Raw genomic sequence first — 14,725 nt, forward strand, 5'->3', positions numbered from 1 at the left:
CTTTTCCTAAGGACCACATAGTGCCCAGAGGCTGGCGTTGGTAACATCCTGCGGGCATAATCCTGCTATAAATCTCAGATAAGCCCCTTTAATTGTACAGCCAAAACTGCTTGGGTTCCTGCAACCGGGTGGAGGGGGATGGTGGGGTGGCGGGAAGTGGGGAAGCACTAGCTGGTGGGGCCGACTGCAGGCCACGGCCCACCCCAGTGACCGAGGCCCAGGCAGAGGGAAGCAGGGGGTCAGCACCCTAGGACCCCAGGTGACAGGGCCAGACCCCCAGTGCCACAGCCCCACTCTCTCTGTCTTTCCCCTTTGCTCAGATCTGCGACGCAGGGACTATTTCTCAACTGGCACCACCCGCTCTGCTCCTCTGGCTTCTCCCTGCCTCAGTCGCTTGACTCCTTCCCCAGCAAGCCCATTGCCTTTTCTGTTTAAGGTGTGACTCCTGCAGGATTTGGGGACAGAGGTACTGGTTAGGGGAATGGACAGAGGTTCTAGAATCTTAGAATTCAACTGTTCAGCCCCTGCCCCAGGACCTCTGTAGCTCTCACTGTGTGCCCAGCACATGCCAAGCCTTTTACACCCCTGTTCCCTGTAATCTTCCCTGCTCTGTGAGGTAGGCACTGCATTACTCCCATTTTACAGGAGAGGAAGCCAAGGCACAGAGACACCAATTAACTGGCACTAGGTCACACAGCAAATTAGAGTTATAGAAAGGATTTGAACCCAAGTAATCTGGCTCCAGGGCTAGAGGTCTTAACTGCTTTTGTGTTCTTGACTGCTCATCTTCCAACCCCACGTCTCCCTATGTTAACTGAGGACCTCACTGGCCAACCCCTGTGCAAGTACTGGGGGTATGACAGTCACATACACACACACAAGCACACACACACATGCATGCATGCACACATTCACACACACACATAGCCTGGAGGGACACAGGCTAATGTGTTGAGAGCAGAAGGGGCATGGGATAGGGGTGGGGTCTGAGTATTTAGTTTTTGGGCAGAAGGGATGGCTCTATTGTTTGACTTTTTCACAAGCATCTATTCAGAGTTCACAGTCTGGAGGAAGGAGAGAATTAGCTCATCTTCCAGAGCCTGCAGCCTCAAGGCCACTCCTGCCCTGGGAGAGGTGTCCCCTCCCTGTGTCCCCCCCACCATGCTCCATCCCCACATCACTGAGGATCTGGCTCGCCATTCCGTGCCAGGACATGGCAGCTCCTGAGGCCTGGCTGGGCCTCCCCCTATGTATGGCATCTAAGTCTCCTCACCCCCCGCCCCCTGCCATGGCTAAATGAAATTTGATTTGGAGAACATCTTTAGGCGAGTGGAAAGAAAAGGAGAGAGAAAGCCGTGCTCCAGCTGGCCAAATTGAAATCAGAATTGAGTGGACAGCAGAAAGAGGCTGCTGTACCTTGTAGCCTAATCCCTGCAAAAGATTAAAGATGTCTTTGGCCGTGTATTGTATTGCTTCATCCTTGGAAGTATAAATTGTCCGTGAGTTGCTCAGAGGAGCACTGTGGAGCGGGTGGAGGGAGAGTGTGCTTGCTAAGCTGGGGATGCACATCAGGGCCATGGGGGGAGCCTCAGCCAGCAAGTCCTGGGTACCTATGGGTCCCTGGCACTGGGTTCTGCAAAGGAGCATAATTATGCCCATTTTATAGATGGGAAAACTGAGGCCAGAGAGGGTAGATTGCTTTTCCAAGGCCATACAGTCAGAAGGTAGGGGAGCTAGGCCTGGAAGCCAGCTCTGTACCCTGGGTGAGGAGCCCCTGCCTAGCATCTGGGATGGCCCAATACAGACTGGGCCATTAGTGTTGGGTCTAAAGGAATTCCGGCACCTGTGTCCCCTAGCTCCTGCCAGTTCCATGCTCCCCCACCCCCTTTCATCCAGTTGTGTGGCCCTCCGCTGAGTCCTGTCCTGTGCCAAGTACCCCAGGCTCTATCACTAATCCTGGTGACAACCCTGTAGGCGAGGGGTTTTTGTCCTCATTTTACAGATGGGGAAACTGACGCCCAGAGAGGTGAAGTGACTTGGCTAGGGTCGCACAGCAAGGTGTCAGAGCCAGAGCCCCTCCACTTCATGTTCTCCGTCTCCCCCAGCTTGGCCATCACAGAGGTGGCAGCAAGTGGTTAAGAATCAGGCTCCATCATGCCTGGGCTCCTGCTCTGCCACTTACTAGCTGTGTGATCCTGGGAAAGTCACTCAGCTTCTCTGGGCTTCAGTGTCCTCATCTGTGAAATGGGGGTAAAAGAGCCCCAGCTCTATAGGATTGTTGTCAGAGTGAAACACGCTCCTTGCACACAGTGATGGGAGCTCACTGATGCTCACTGGGGAGGCCTGTGGAGTGCTGGGGGGCCCCAGGGGCTGTGCTGTGCCTTGATGAAGGCTGCAAGCCATTTCCAGGGACACTGCTGGGACAAAGCCATGGGAGTCAAGGGCGGGCTGTAGTTGGAAGGGGTTGGCTTCCGGCTCTTAAGGAGGCAATTTCCAAAGGTGGCCTTGGCAGGTCGGATGTGTGCCTCAGCAGGGATGTCTGCATGTGTGCTTGAGTGCATCTGTGCCTGTGTGGTTGTGTGTGTGTGTGCATGCCCACGCGTGTGTGTGCCTACCTTCTGGCTACAGCCAGGACTCCCTCCTCCTGTCTCTGCTGAGGCTGCCCGAGGGAAAGGCAAAGGCAAGGGGTCTGCCCTTCCCGTGCGGGATCCACAGCGGCCTGCAGAGGCTGGGATTAGACACGCAGAGCCCTGCCTGGGCGCCAGAGATAACGTGTGTGAGTCACCAAGGAGGGAGGGGCCGATGGCGAGGGGGTGGCACAGGCTTGGCAGTGGCCTCGGCATCTTCCTCCAGGGTCTTCTGCCCACCTTCTTGGACCCTCTCAGGGGTTGGGGTCTGGAGCATAAACTTTTACATCCCCACAGCAATTCCATAACCATGGGGCCCTGCAGGAGCCTGTTTACCTGCATTAGTGTCCCCATTCCACAGATGAGAAAAACCAAGACTCAGGGCTATAAGGGGCCTGCCTTAGGTCACAGGCAAGTGTCAAGTGTCAGGGCCCAGGGCTCCCATGTAAGATGGGCCCATGGGTGATGTTAGTAGGTAACTTCTATGTTGCCTTGCTTATGTGCTTCATATGTGTCAACTCATTTAGCTCTCGGGACAGTCCTGTGAATTAGGTATCATTACTGTCAGCTCCATTATACAGATGGTGAAACTGTGGCTCAGAGAGGTTAAGTAACTTCCCTGAGGTCACAAAGCTGGAAAGTAGCTGTCCTAGTTTGCTAATGCTGCAGAATGCAAAACACCAGAGATGGACAGGCTTTTATAAAACGGGGGTTTATTTCACTACACAGTTACAGTCTTAAGGCCACAAAGCATCCAAGGTAACACCTCAGCAATCGGGTACTTTCACTGGAGGATGGCCAATGGAGTCCGGAAAACCTCTGCTAGCTAGGAAGGCAGCTGGCATCTGCTCCAAAGCTCTGGCCTCAAAACAGCTTTCTCCCAGGACGTTCCTTTCTAGCAAGCTTGCTTCTCTTCAAAACATCACTCCCAGCTGCGCTCTCTTTTCTCCCCCCAAGTTAGCTCATTTATATAGCTCCACCGATCAAGGCCCACCCTGAATGGGTGGGGCCACGCCTCCATGGGAACATCTCATCAGAATCATCTCCCACAGCTGGGTGGGGCACATTCCAAGCAAATCCAACCAGCACCAAAAACGTCTGCCCCACACAAGACCACAAAGATAATGGCATTTGGGGGACACAATACATTCAAACTGGCACAGTAGCAGAGGCAGGATTTGAATCCGGCAGATGGGCTCCCCAGCTGCTGAGCTTTACCACCTGTGGTGAGTGTGGCAGGAAGAGCGCAGGTCAGCCCTGGCAAGGGCCTCTCCATGGGACCACCCTGGGAATTTGACTCTGGTCTTCCTGGGTGAGTGAATCCAGCACCCACAGGTAGGAACAAGATGGCTCTTTGGGCGTGGCAGGAAGGGGTGTGGGGGGCTCAGGCCGTGGCATCCCTCAGGCCGGCTCCTTGGAGGATGCCCTGTTCCATGCACAGTGGGCAGTCCTGAAAGCCTCTTCCTCCCTTCTTCCCTTCTGCATCCTGTGTCCCCCATTAATATTCTGGAGATGCGGGTGAGTTGATCCGTTGCTGGTCTGACCTCCGGCACTGACTCCCAGGGCTGAGCATCTGATTTGCATTCAGATGGCTGCTCCCCGTCGGCACAGCTGCCCGGGCGGCGAAGGCAGGGCCAGTGGAGGAGGCCCAAGGCCTGGGCGGCTCTGCGTCCAGCTGGGCTGTGCCCCCTCTCTGGGCTCAGCTTCCCAGGCTGTGACCGGAACACCCACCTCCTGGAGGTTCAGAGGAGATGTGGGGAGGAGCTTAGCTAGCTGGAAGGAGTGGTGCCACCCAGAGGGGGAGATGTGCCCCAGCGCACCCCAGGATCCAGTAGCCCCTAAGGGTAGATACGTAGGGCGCCCACTCCCCTTTCTGCTGCCTCCCCCTCACCTCTCCAACCTCATCTCCTCCCAGGCACCCCCTCGCTCCCCTGCTCCAGCTGCACCAGCCTCCTCGCTGCTCCTCAAGCACTCCAGGTGTGAGCCCACCACAGGGCCCTTGCACTGCTGTTCCCTCCACCTGGAAAGCTCTTTCCCTGGGATCCGTCTGGCCCACCTCCTCGTGCTTCCTGGTCTGTTCCCAAATGTGGCCTCTTCAGAGAGGCCTCTCTGACCACCCTACCTAAAATATCCCCTTCCTTAGCCCCTCACTCTCCCATTCCCCTGCACCCTGATCTGTTTCTCTTTATAGCACCTGACTAGTGAATGTTTGTTTTCTTAGTTTATTGTCCAAAAAGGCAGAGGTTTTGTCTGTCTCTGCTGTGTCCCTGGCATATAGCAGTTACTCAATAAATGTTCGTTAATGGATGATTGATCACAAAATCCAGGCCTCAGTTACTTACTCTTCTTTAGTGTGCCTTCCCCCCCAGGCCTGAGGGGCCATGTACTCAGCCTGCAGAAGGGGAAACTGAGGCTTAGAAAGCACGGATGCCTGGGGGTAAGCCAGGCCACTCTGGGATCCATCTCCCCCCCCCACTGAGCTCCCTGGCTACTCGCCCTCCCCCACTGACTCACTGAGGACAGAAATCCTTTCCTGGAGGCCAGAGGAAGGGGTCTGAGAACTCAGGGCTGTCAGCAGCTGTGTCAGGGCACAATGTGGGGCTTGGGTCCCTCTCATTTTCCTCTGCGGCTCCTGCCTTGGCTTCACCCTGAGGTGCCACCTGCCCAGGGGTGGGACTGGGCAGTGGCTCAGCCCTGCAGGTCTGCTGAGTCTCCCAGCTGGCCTGGGCTGCGCAGGCTTGTTTTGCACCTGCGGGGTCCCCAGCCCCGAGGGAGGAGGGATGGCCGACCATGGGCCCTGTCCTCTCAGCAGGGGTGGGGGAGCAGGGCCCAGCCAGACCTCGCCCCCTGTCCTGCGCACAGTAGGTGCTCAGCAGGGGTTGCTGAATAAGTGAGTGAAAGGCATGATGCTGTGTCTGTTGAAGAGACACATTCCAGGGCTTCTGGGGGCTCCAGCCCAGTGAGACTGGGTGTCCGGCAGGGCTTGGACAAGGGGAGAGGAAGGAGAGGGCATGGCAGATGGAGGAGCAGTGTGGGGTGAGTCTGGAGGGAGGACCAGATGGGACCCCATGAGAGACCTGCTCCTGGTGACCGTGGGTCCGAGAGGAGAGTGAGTTGGGACTAAAAGGAGTGTTTTGGGGCCAACCTTGTATTAAAAACATTTCTTTTAGCCCTTGGGGTCATACCTGCTTGACTGGGGCAGGGCATCAGTGCCTGTCTTCTCCACCTGCCGGATCCAATTTGCTCAGGGCCCCCAGGGGTCCTCTCTGCCCGTCAAAGTTCATGCCTAGGACCCTCCCCACTGCAGGCTTCCCTCATCCCCCTCTCCGAGCACAGCTGCTCACCCTTGGTGGAGGGAGTGATATTCCAGGGCTTGCCACCTGGAAAGCTCCAATCCCATCCCACCCCAAGAGCCTGCAAAGCCTTCCCTCTGCCTCTTCACTGACTTTCGGCTCCATGGGGATAGGAGAGACAGGATCCGACTCAGCTCTGTGATCTCATCCTCCCTTGCTTCCTTGAACATAGCAGGTCCTCAACTGATGTTTGTAAAATGAACGACTCAATGAGCACATGGCCAGCCCTGCTCCCTTGGGCACATCCTTGCCCTCCTGGGGGCCTCCTTCTCCTCTGTAGCAGCTGTGGGTGGATCAGGCCAACGCCAGGGTCCAACCCGGGCATCCCACAGTTGTGTCCTCACAGTCCATGGCCCCTGCCTCCAAGGATCCTTTACACAAGCGAAGGCTCATCACAGCTTGTTCTCTGACCAGCCAGGCCTACGTCCCATTCCCAAGGCACCCTAAGACATTAGTGGAATACTGTACTTCTTTAGGAGTCTTCTCTTGAAGGAGTGCTGGAAAACAAAAAGCCCAGCAAGGCCGAAAGGAGTGAATGTCACATAGAGGTGCTTCAGGCAGTGGGCTTGGTGGTTTGCTTCAGGAATGACTGGGGCCAATTGCAATGGGGGGCAGGGTCTGGAGCATGCAACCCTCCCTCCCCCGATCAGGTGAAATGTGGTTCAGATGAAACGTGGCTGAGGGGGTGGGGAGGTGGGAGCAGGGAGGGATCTTGCCACTGGCTTTAGCTTTGTGTAGACGAGTGTTGGGTGCTTTTAGCATCTTCTTGCGGGGAGACTTGACTGTCCCCCCAGCTGCCTCCTGGAGCCTCAGCCCAGAGACCTGGCGGCTTGAGGCCCAGCATGCTCTGCCCTTGACCTCTCCAAGGATGTGGGTGGGTGGGTGGGTGGGGAGTGGGCTCTGCCAAGTGGACAGTTCCCCACCATTCTAGCTTAGCAACCAGGTCATCCTGAACTTGAGCCCTGTCGTTTCTTCTGCTCCCCTTGTCTGCCGCCCATTGTTTTTTCATGGGTGGGAGTTAGGTAGACATGGCCGTTTCCACTGAGCCACGAGGCCGACCACGCACCGGTTGGGTTTCTTTGCCAGGGCTTGGAGATTGGCAAGGTGTTGGCCTTAATGTGAGTGTTCAGTGATTGCTGGGTCCCTTTATAAAGATGAACCCTTGCTTGCCTGGCCCGCCTCAGGGACTGCTCCTGTCTGCTCTCATTTCTCTGCCGCTCTGGGCTGAGGCAGGGCAGGGATGCCTCTCAATTGTGCGAGTCCTCTGGGTTGGGTGTCACCGGGCCCTGCGGCCCTCTCCGACTCGCCTCTGATGTTTCGCCCAGGCCTATCACAGTGGGGACACCCCCCCATCTATGTTGTGTCTAAGCTTGATGGGAATGACAGGAGGAAGATGTTAAATGCTTAGGTATTTTGGTTCTGCATTTGCATCTCTCCCCTGCTTGGACAGGGAGAAACATTTTCTTTCACCGGCCTCCTTTGTGGAAAATGTTTCAAGATTTCATGACAGTTTTAAAAAAATTCCCTTTACTGGTGGCAGCCCCTTGGTGGCTTTGGCCTTCTGAGTCCCCTCCTTTTCCTGATGGTGCAGTAGATGAGGTAGTTGAGAGCCCAGGAGCTGGGACGGATGGCCTGGGTTCAAATCCTGGCTCTGCCACTACCAGCTCTGCCATCTTGGCAGTCACTTAAACTCAGTTTCCACCTTTGTGAGATGGGGACAATTATAACACGTCCTCTATGGCCTGACGTGAGGGAGAAATGAGTTAATGCACATACAGCACTTAGGTGTCAGTGACTATCATTATAACCAGAGTGGGACAGTGGGGCTGGGAGCTGGGAGCCCAAGTTCCAGGCCTGGCTCTATCTCTGCGTGGCTGTGTGACCTTGGGCTGGCCACGTTCCCTCTCTGATGTGAAGGTGTTGCATCGGGGCCTTGGAGCCCTTACCCACTTTGGCTTTTCTGTCTGTCTTCACTGCACTGGCTCCAGCCACCTGGGTGACTTTTGTTTTTGGACCCTGACCTGAGCCTGCACAGTAGCTACTTCTACACGAGCCTCTTTGGTTTCTTTACTCTGAATCCTTTTGACAAGTCTCTAAACCTGGTTTGAACCCCATTTTCTTAAGCTCATTTTCTTGCCCTTTCTTCTTTGTTCTCCTCATTATCTGAGCCTCTCAGAGCACATTGGGTTTTGCCCTCCCAGGCTCTGTGGACTGGGGATCCCTTCCAATTCCTTCCCCAGTGTTAAAGAGCAAGTGGGGAAGGCTGTTGACCTGTGCCCTCTGTCCTCCACTAAGGTTTGGGCCTTGACCTCCAGACAGCCCTCTTCCCTGTTTGCTGACTGCAGGACTTCAGCCTACTCTCCTGTCTGGGGTCCCCAGCATCCGAGTTCCTACTCTGAGCTCCTTGGAGACTTGGCTCAGACCACCCTTACCCCCCTTATTCTCTCCAGCTCTGGAAGGGCCCTGTGCACTCACCGTTTCCCTCCTTGTCTCACCTCCACCCGGGGGCTTCCTGCTTTGGGCCAGTCTGGGGGCTGCTGAGGGCCCTGGGTGGGGGTCCCTGTCTCAGCTCCATCCCCTACTCCCCATGTGACCTTAGGCAAGTCACTTGCCCCCTCTGATCTTCTAGTTCCTCATCTGTGAAATTGGGAGGGGGGCTGTGTGCCTTCTTAGTGGGCTCTTGCGTACAGACTCACTGACAGATGCCTCCAGCCATTGGGCCTTGTTAGTCTCACCACCTACCCCGTCCCCCTTCCCAGGGCCTTTGAGCCCAAGCAGACTCTGCCTGCTGCCCTGGTCCCTTGGCTGGCCGGGCCTGGCCTGTGAAGTCCAAGCCGCGCCCCCCACCCCCACCCCCACCAAGCCTCCTTTGACTTTAATACACATTTTTCTAGGCAACGTGCCATTAAGTGTTATAACAGAAGCTTCCGGGCCCTGCCCCAGCCTTGGCCCCTGAACACCCCTGGGGATTGTCCTTGTTTTATAGAAGGGGCTTGTCAGAGGCCGAGCTGGGGTTTGAACCCAGGTCTGTGCCACTCCAACACTCGCTCACTCTGGAGTTTGAGGGAAAGGATGTTGAGCCCTCCTTTAAATGAAAATTTGGTTCCCAGCACCAGGCCTTCCCCAGGGAAGTGCTGGTGGGTTGGTCAGATGGATGGACCCGGGGGGATCCTCCCCCCACGGGGGCCAGAGGTTCTGTGGGGGCCTGGGAAGGAAGAGGCAGAGGGCTCCGTGATGTAACAGGGCAATGGGGTGGGGGCTGTGGTTCTAAGTCTGTGACATTTGCAGGGGAGGGTGTGTGTGTTTTGAGAGAAAGGGAAAGAGGAAGAGAGAGAAGGAGGAGGAGAAGGAGAGGAAAAAGGGAGATCTGGAAAGAGTGGGGAAGGAGGGGGGAGGGGGTCAGAAGTCACCAGCTCACCTGGAGACCCCTGGGTGATGGGGAATGATCCCGTGAGGGTCCCTGTCTAAAGGTGGGCATGACAGGCTGGGGGTGGGGAGAAATGCCTCCCTGCAGTTACCCCTTCAGTGCCGGCTCCGCTCATGCTACTGGAATGTTTTTAGAATTTCAGGGACTCAGGCGGCTGATTCAGAGCCCCCAGCTCACACCGAGCCTGTGCTGTGGGAGTGCGGCCGCCAAGGAGGGGGGTGAGCACATCTCTCTCTTCTGCCCTTCAGCCCTTTCATCCCCGACTCTGCACACATTCATTGATTCTCGGAATAAATATTTATTCGTCCCCCACTGTGGGCTAGGTGTTGAATCAGGGCATTGCAGATAGAGCAGTGGGCAAAACAGACGAAGGTCTCTGGCCTCGGGGAGCTCACATTTGGGGAGGGGGGATGAGGCAGTTTACAATAAACAAGTAAACACAGCAATATATAAATAATTTCAGTTAGGAGCTTATGGACAGGGCAATGGGGCGGCCATGAAGAAGAGTAAAGCAGTGTAGGTGGATCGTGGGGGCAGACAGAGGAGGTGCTCATGCAAGGTGGTCAGGGGAGGCCTTTCTGCAGCAGGGATGTTAGAGTGGAGCCCCGAGTGCAGTGAGGGGTGAGTGCCCGGAGATCTGTGGGCAGAGTCCTGCAGGCAGAGCAGCTAGCGGGTGCAAAGGCCCTGAAGTGGGTGCCTGCCTGGCATTTGGGGTATGGCCGAGAGGCAGGAGCAGAACAAGAGATGGGGGTGGGAAGTAGGGGAAGAGGATGGGCAGATCACATGGGGCCCTGTGTGTCCTTGTGAGAGCTTTGATTTTGCTCTGTGTGAGATGGGAGCCCCTGCAGTGTCGTGAGCCGGGGAAGGACATAAACAGACTTAGATTTAATAGGATCCCTCTGGCCACTGTTGGCTGGAGTTGAGGCAGAGAGATGAGTGAGGAGAATACTGCCTTTGTCCAGGCAAGAGACGGTGAAGGCTTGGACCAGGAGTGTTGGTGGGGAGAGGGGACATATTTGGGGTGTGTGTTGAAGCTCGAGCCTTCAGGACTTGCCCCTGGGTTGAGTGTGAGCAGAGGGCAGAAGGCAGAGGGCAGGGGGTGGCCCAGGTGACCTCCCCCCCAAGGCAGCCACTGGAGAAGCCCCGGTTGGCTCTGGTTTCCCGACAAACAGCCTGTCCTCAGGCCAGACCCCAAACGCTTGGGGACCCCTCATCTGCAAAGAGCAGGTCCTTTCCCCTCAGTTTTGTTATCAATTTCTTTTTTAGCCAAATGTTTTTATTTGAGAATCCTTTTTGGGATGAGGCAGGTTTGAATGCATTTATAAAGCTGGGATGAGAGGATTGAAGGTTGTTGTCTCCAAAAATCTCTTCATCTCTGGCTTAATGGTTGTTGCAGGGAGGGGGAGGCCAGGGTTGGCTGGCGGGAGTGACGGGATGCTGAGCGTCCTCAAGGAGGGGACACTGGGAGGGGAGCTTTGCAGAACAGGTGGGCCCGGCCAGGGGAGAGGGAGGTGCTGTGGCTACTGGAGTGGTGTGACTGAATTCAGCTCCTCACCACAGCGCCTTCCTGCTGAGGATGAGGAGGGGGCAGAGTTCCCGAGAGAGCAGCGGGGCAGTGTGAGGGGGCGGCTGGCCCGTGGCAGAGTGCTGCCCCCATCCCTGTCGGCCACGGACTTGCTGTGTGTCCTTGGACAAGTCACTGTTCCTCTCTTGCTCTCAGTTTCTCCAGCTGTAAAATGGGGGTAATTGTAGTCCCGACGTTGCTGGTTATTGTAAGAACGAAAAAAGGAGGTGAGTTGACTGTCAGGAAGGCTGGAAAAGGGCTGGAGAGGCTGGGGAGCTGCCTCGGAGTCCAGAGACCTTGAGAATCAGCACTTGCGTCTTCCAGCCCCTGGTTGTTCCCTGCCCCCCCCCCCACATTCTTCGTGACTGTCCTCCCTGTCTCCCCAACTTACAGGGTACATTATACCCATGCCCCGTTTTATTGTAGACGGAATGATCATATGGATATTCTATGCAAATTCTCATTTTTAATGAGCCAGAAGGAAAGCTAACGACCATCTTGCAGACGTCTCAGGGCCCGAGGGAGGCCTTGGGATGGGGGAGGGCAGGACAAGCAGGAGGAGAAAGGAGGGAGGGAGGAGAGTGAAAACAGAGGGGGCCACAGTGGGGGCTGCTGTTTGCCATCTCCCAGAGCCTCCCTGCCTACCCCATTTTACAGATAGGGGAACAGGAGCGGGCGGACGAGGCACCTTGCCAGCTCATCCCAGGAGGCAGGAAACTGAGGGGAGAGGGAGCTAGAAAGGCAGAGGACAGGGAGAAGTTGGGGGGAGAAAGGGAAGGTGGAGGCATCTGCGACTAGGTTCCAGCTTGTGGGGCTCGATTTCCCTATGTATTAAATGGTCATCACATCTATGACGTGCATTGATTGAGAAAAGCTAGTGAGACAACATGTGTAAAAATTATTTGACTGTGGAGTGCTACCCAAACACGAGGGGCTATGGAATAATGGGGGGCAGTTAGTGGGTATGTGAAGCATTAGGCCAGCTCTTCATTTGTTCATTCATTTGTTCATTCTTTCATTCCTTAGCAGCTATCGTCTATTCCCAGAAAGAGGTCATTTCCACAAAGGCAGGATTCTTTGGACAGCCCCGGGCACTGGGGGTACTCAGGAGATTGTTGCTGCATCTCTCCCTGGAGTCCAGGGGCTGATGGGCATGGAGGCATCTTGCCCAGTAATTTCCATATGATGTACTAAGCCTGGAGACATGCAGGAGGGCTTCCTGGAGGAGGAGGCCCTGAGTTGAATCCTTAGGAACAGGCAAGAGCTGACTTGAAGAAGAGAGGAGTCTATAAAAGGGAACTGGACATCTGAGGCAGAGGGCACAATCTGAGTAAAGGCCCAAGGGGAGGAACACCCTGGTGTTTGCTGGAATCATGGGGGCTTGGGGGTAGGGAGTGACAGGAGATAAGACCGTAGGGGTGTCAGGGTCAGTCCTGCACGGCCTCAGGACTGGGCTCAGGAGTTTGGACTCTGCCCCGAGGGAGGTGAGAGCCATTGAAGGTGTGAGGGAGGGGAATATGACCGGGTTGGACTGGAGTTTTGTGGGGGAGTTGGAGGGCCTGGGGTGGGCCAGTTCCAGTTAGGTGGGCAGGCATGGGGCTCTGGTCTGGTAAGATGGTGTTGGCAGGGGTGGGGGTACACAGTGCGTTAGGGCCTGAGGGGTCAGCTGGCCGCTGGGCTGGCCTGGGGAGGGGCTGGGCAGAGCCTGTGAGTGGCATGTGCGTGGCAGCCTCGGGCAGCCTACACCTCCTCTCTGGGCTCTGGTTTAGATCAGAAAGGGGTTCTCAACTCTGGGCTGTCCCACCCTGCCCGTGGGGTGCCCAGATTCCCAGCATGTCCCTTGTACTGCAACACTGGACAGCCCCCCTCTGAAAAATTGTCCCATCCCAAATGCCTGTTGAGAAAAACTAGCAGATGGCACCAACCCCTCTGCCCGCTCCAGCATGCAGGAAGGACACAGGTCTGCTAAGCAGCACCCAGCTTGCCGGCTCCTTCCCCCCCCCCCCAGATGCCCTCCCGGTGCTGCTCAGGGCTGCCCCCAGGATCGAGGTAGGCAGACCCCTTTCCCTCCCAACCTGGTTCCCATCTCCTCACCCCCAGACCTGGCCAAGTCCCCAGGTTTTGGAGATTTGGTGTTGGGAGAGCTTGGGGCCATTTTTTGGGGGGGGAAGGGGGGTGATGAGTGAGCGTTTCTCCAGCCCTGGACTCACGTCTGGGCCTCCACCCTGACCTTTGTCCATCAGCTCCTCCTAACCCGGGTCCCAGCACCTCAAGAATGCCTGGTGTGGTGCGCTGGCTCGGCTGCTGTCTTCCCACCACCGTCCTTCAGGGCCAGCTTACGGAGCTTGCTCACACCATTGACCCAGCCACGCTCTAGGGGTGGCTCAGCAGCCCCGTTGTCCAGTTGAGGAAGCTGAGGCCTGGCAGGGGAAAGGGACTGCCCCGGTCCCCTCCGCAGCCAGGGCTTGACCCTGGCCCCGGCTCTCTGCCTCTCCCGCTGCTCTGTCGTCACAGCAGTAGGCTTGGAGGAGCCGGAGCCGGGGGCTCTTTGCCACCCCTTCCCCCTGCCCTGCCTGAAGGTGGGAGGCAAGGACAGGTGCGGGAGGGGGTCCGGGAGGACTTCATTACCCAATGCCTGCTCGTGGCAGGGGGGAGGGGGCGGCCTGAGTGCGCAGCGAGCGGGGAGGCATGCTTGGACTCCCTGGGTAATTACATCTCAACATTTCATTTTGCTTGTCAGCTTCCACTTCCTGGGGATGTGGGCTCCTAAATATTTCATCCCGGCCTGCAGCTGCCTGCTCCTCTCCAGCCAAACTGCAGGTCCAGCTTCCGACCCCACACCTTGGCCTCTCCCTGCCCCACTCAGCCTGGGCCCCTGCCCTGGGTGGAGCTGGCCACAGGTCATTTTCCCCATTCCCCTGCCTCTGCACAGGGGGGCTCCACCACCAGACCCAGCTTTTCTTCCCAGCGTATGTCTGGGGTGAGGGGCTGGGCAGACAATGTGGCTGTAAATTAGGCTCAGTTCAACCTTCGTTAACTGAGTCTCTACTGTGCACCTGGCACTGTGCTGGAAACTGGGGAGCTAGACACAGCCCCCCCTCAAGGGGGCTCATGAATTGGGGCTGTAGTAGAATGGGGAGTCGTGAGGCTGAGGGAGGGGGTAGCAGAGCCCCCAGATGTGTTACTAGAGCTGGGGGCAGATGGGGAAGAGTTGAGGGTCTTGTTCCATAAGTGGCACGTTCCATGGTGCCCGGCCTGGACCTTAGCGTGTGTGGGGGACAGAGCCAGGCAGGCAGGGCTAAGGCCCCAGTCACTGGAGCTCCGCTGCAGGCCACCTCAGGGCTGGAGGCTTGGCTGAAGACGGAGTCACAGGTGGCTGGAAGACATGACTTGCTGGGCAAGCCTTGGGTAGACCCCCTTGCCTTTTCTGGACCTAATCTAAGAGCCCTGCCCTCCCCAGTCCCCAACTGCCACCATCTGCCTCTAAACACCTCGCTTCCTTCTTGCCTTTTTTTTCACCTGCCTTTCTTGCTTCAAAGGTGTTTTGCCTAAATGGGTTTGTGTTAAGATATTAGGTCGATCACTCAGCATATTTCCCTCTGCTCTGAGCCGGGCACCATGAATAATACAGCAAAGAACACCGCATCTGCTGCCGCTACCACTGCCCACTGGCCTCCTGGGGAGGGGACAGCAGTTCTCAGCTCAGGTGCTGATTCTCCCTGCCACTGCCCTGCCCGATCCCCTCCCTAAAATA

At 56.5% G+C, this 14,725-nt stretch overlaps 1 protein-coding gene across 7 annotated transcripts in view; it reads left to right on the forward strand.

Moving 5' to 3' along the window:
- The window catches only part of GRM4 (glutamate metabotropic receptor 4), a 115,775-nt gene that overhangs the window by 52,348 nt on the left and 48,702 nt on the right, over nt 1-14,725 (forward strand). The window contains exon 1 of one of the 7 annotated variants that reach the window (XM_037844507.1): nt 3,723-3,962. The exons of the other annotated variants lie outside the window; for them this stretch is intronic. The gene's annotated coding sequence lies outside the window, so the exon portion shown is untranslated. Of the gene's footprint in view, nt 1-3,722; nt 3,963-14,725 lie in introns of those variants that run through there. 7 annotated transcript variants of the gene reach the window in all.

Source organism: Choloepus didactylus, chromosome 7, assembly GCF_015220235.1.
Source record: "Choloepus didactylus isolate mChoDid1 chromosome 7, mChoDid1.pri, whole genome shotgun sequence".
NCBI classification, from domain to species: domain Eukaryota; kingdom Metazoa; phylum Chordata; class Mammalia; order Pilosa; family Megalonychidae; genus Choloepus; species Choloepus didactylus.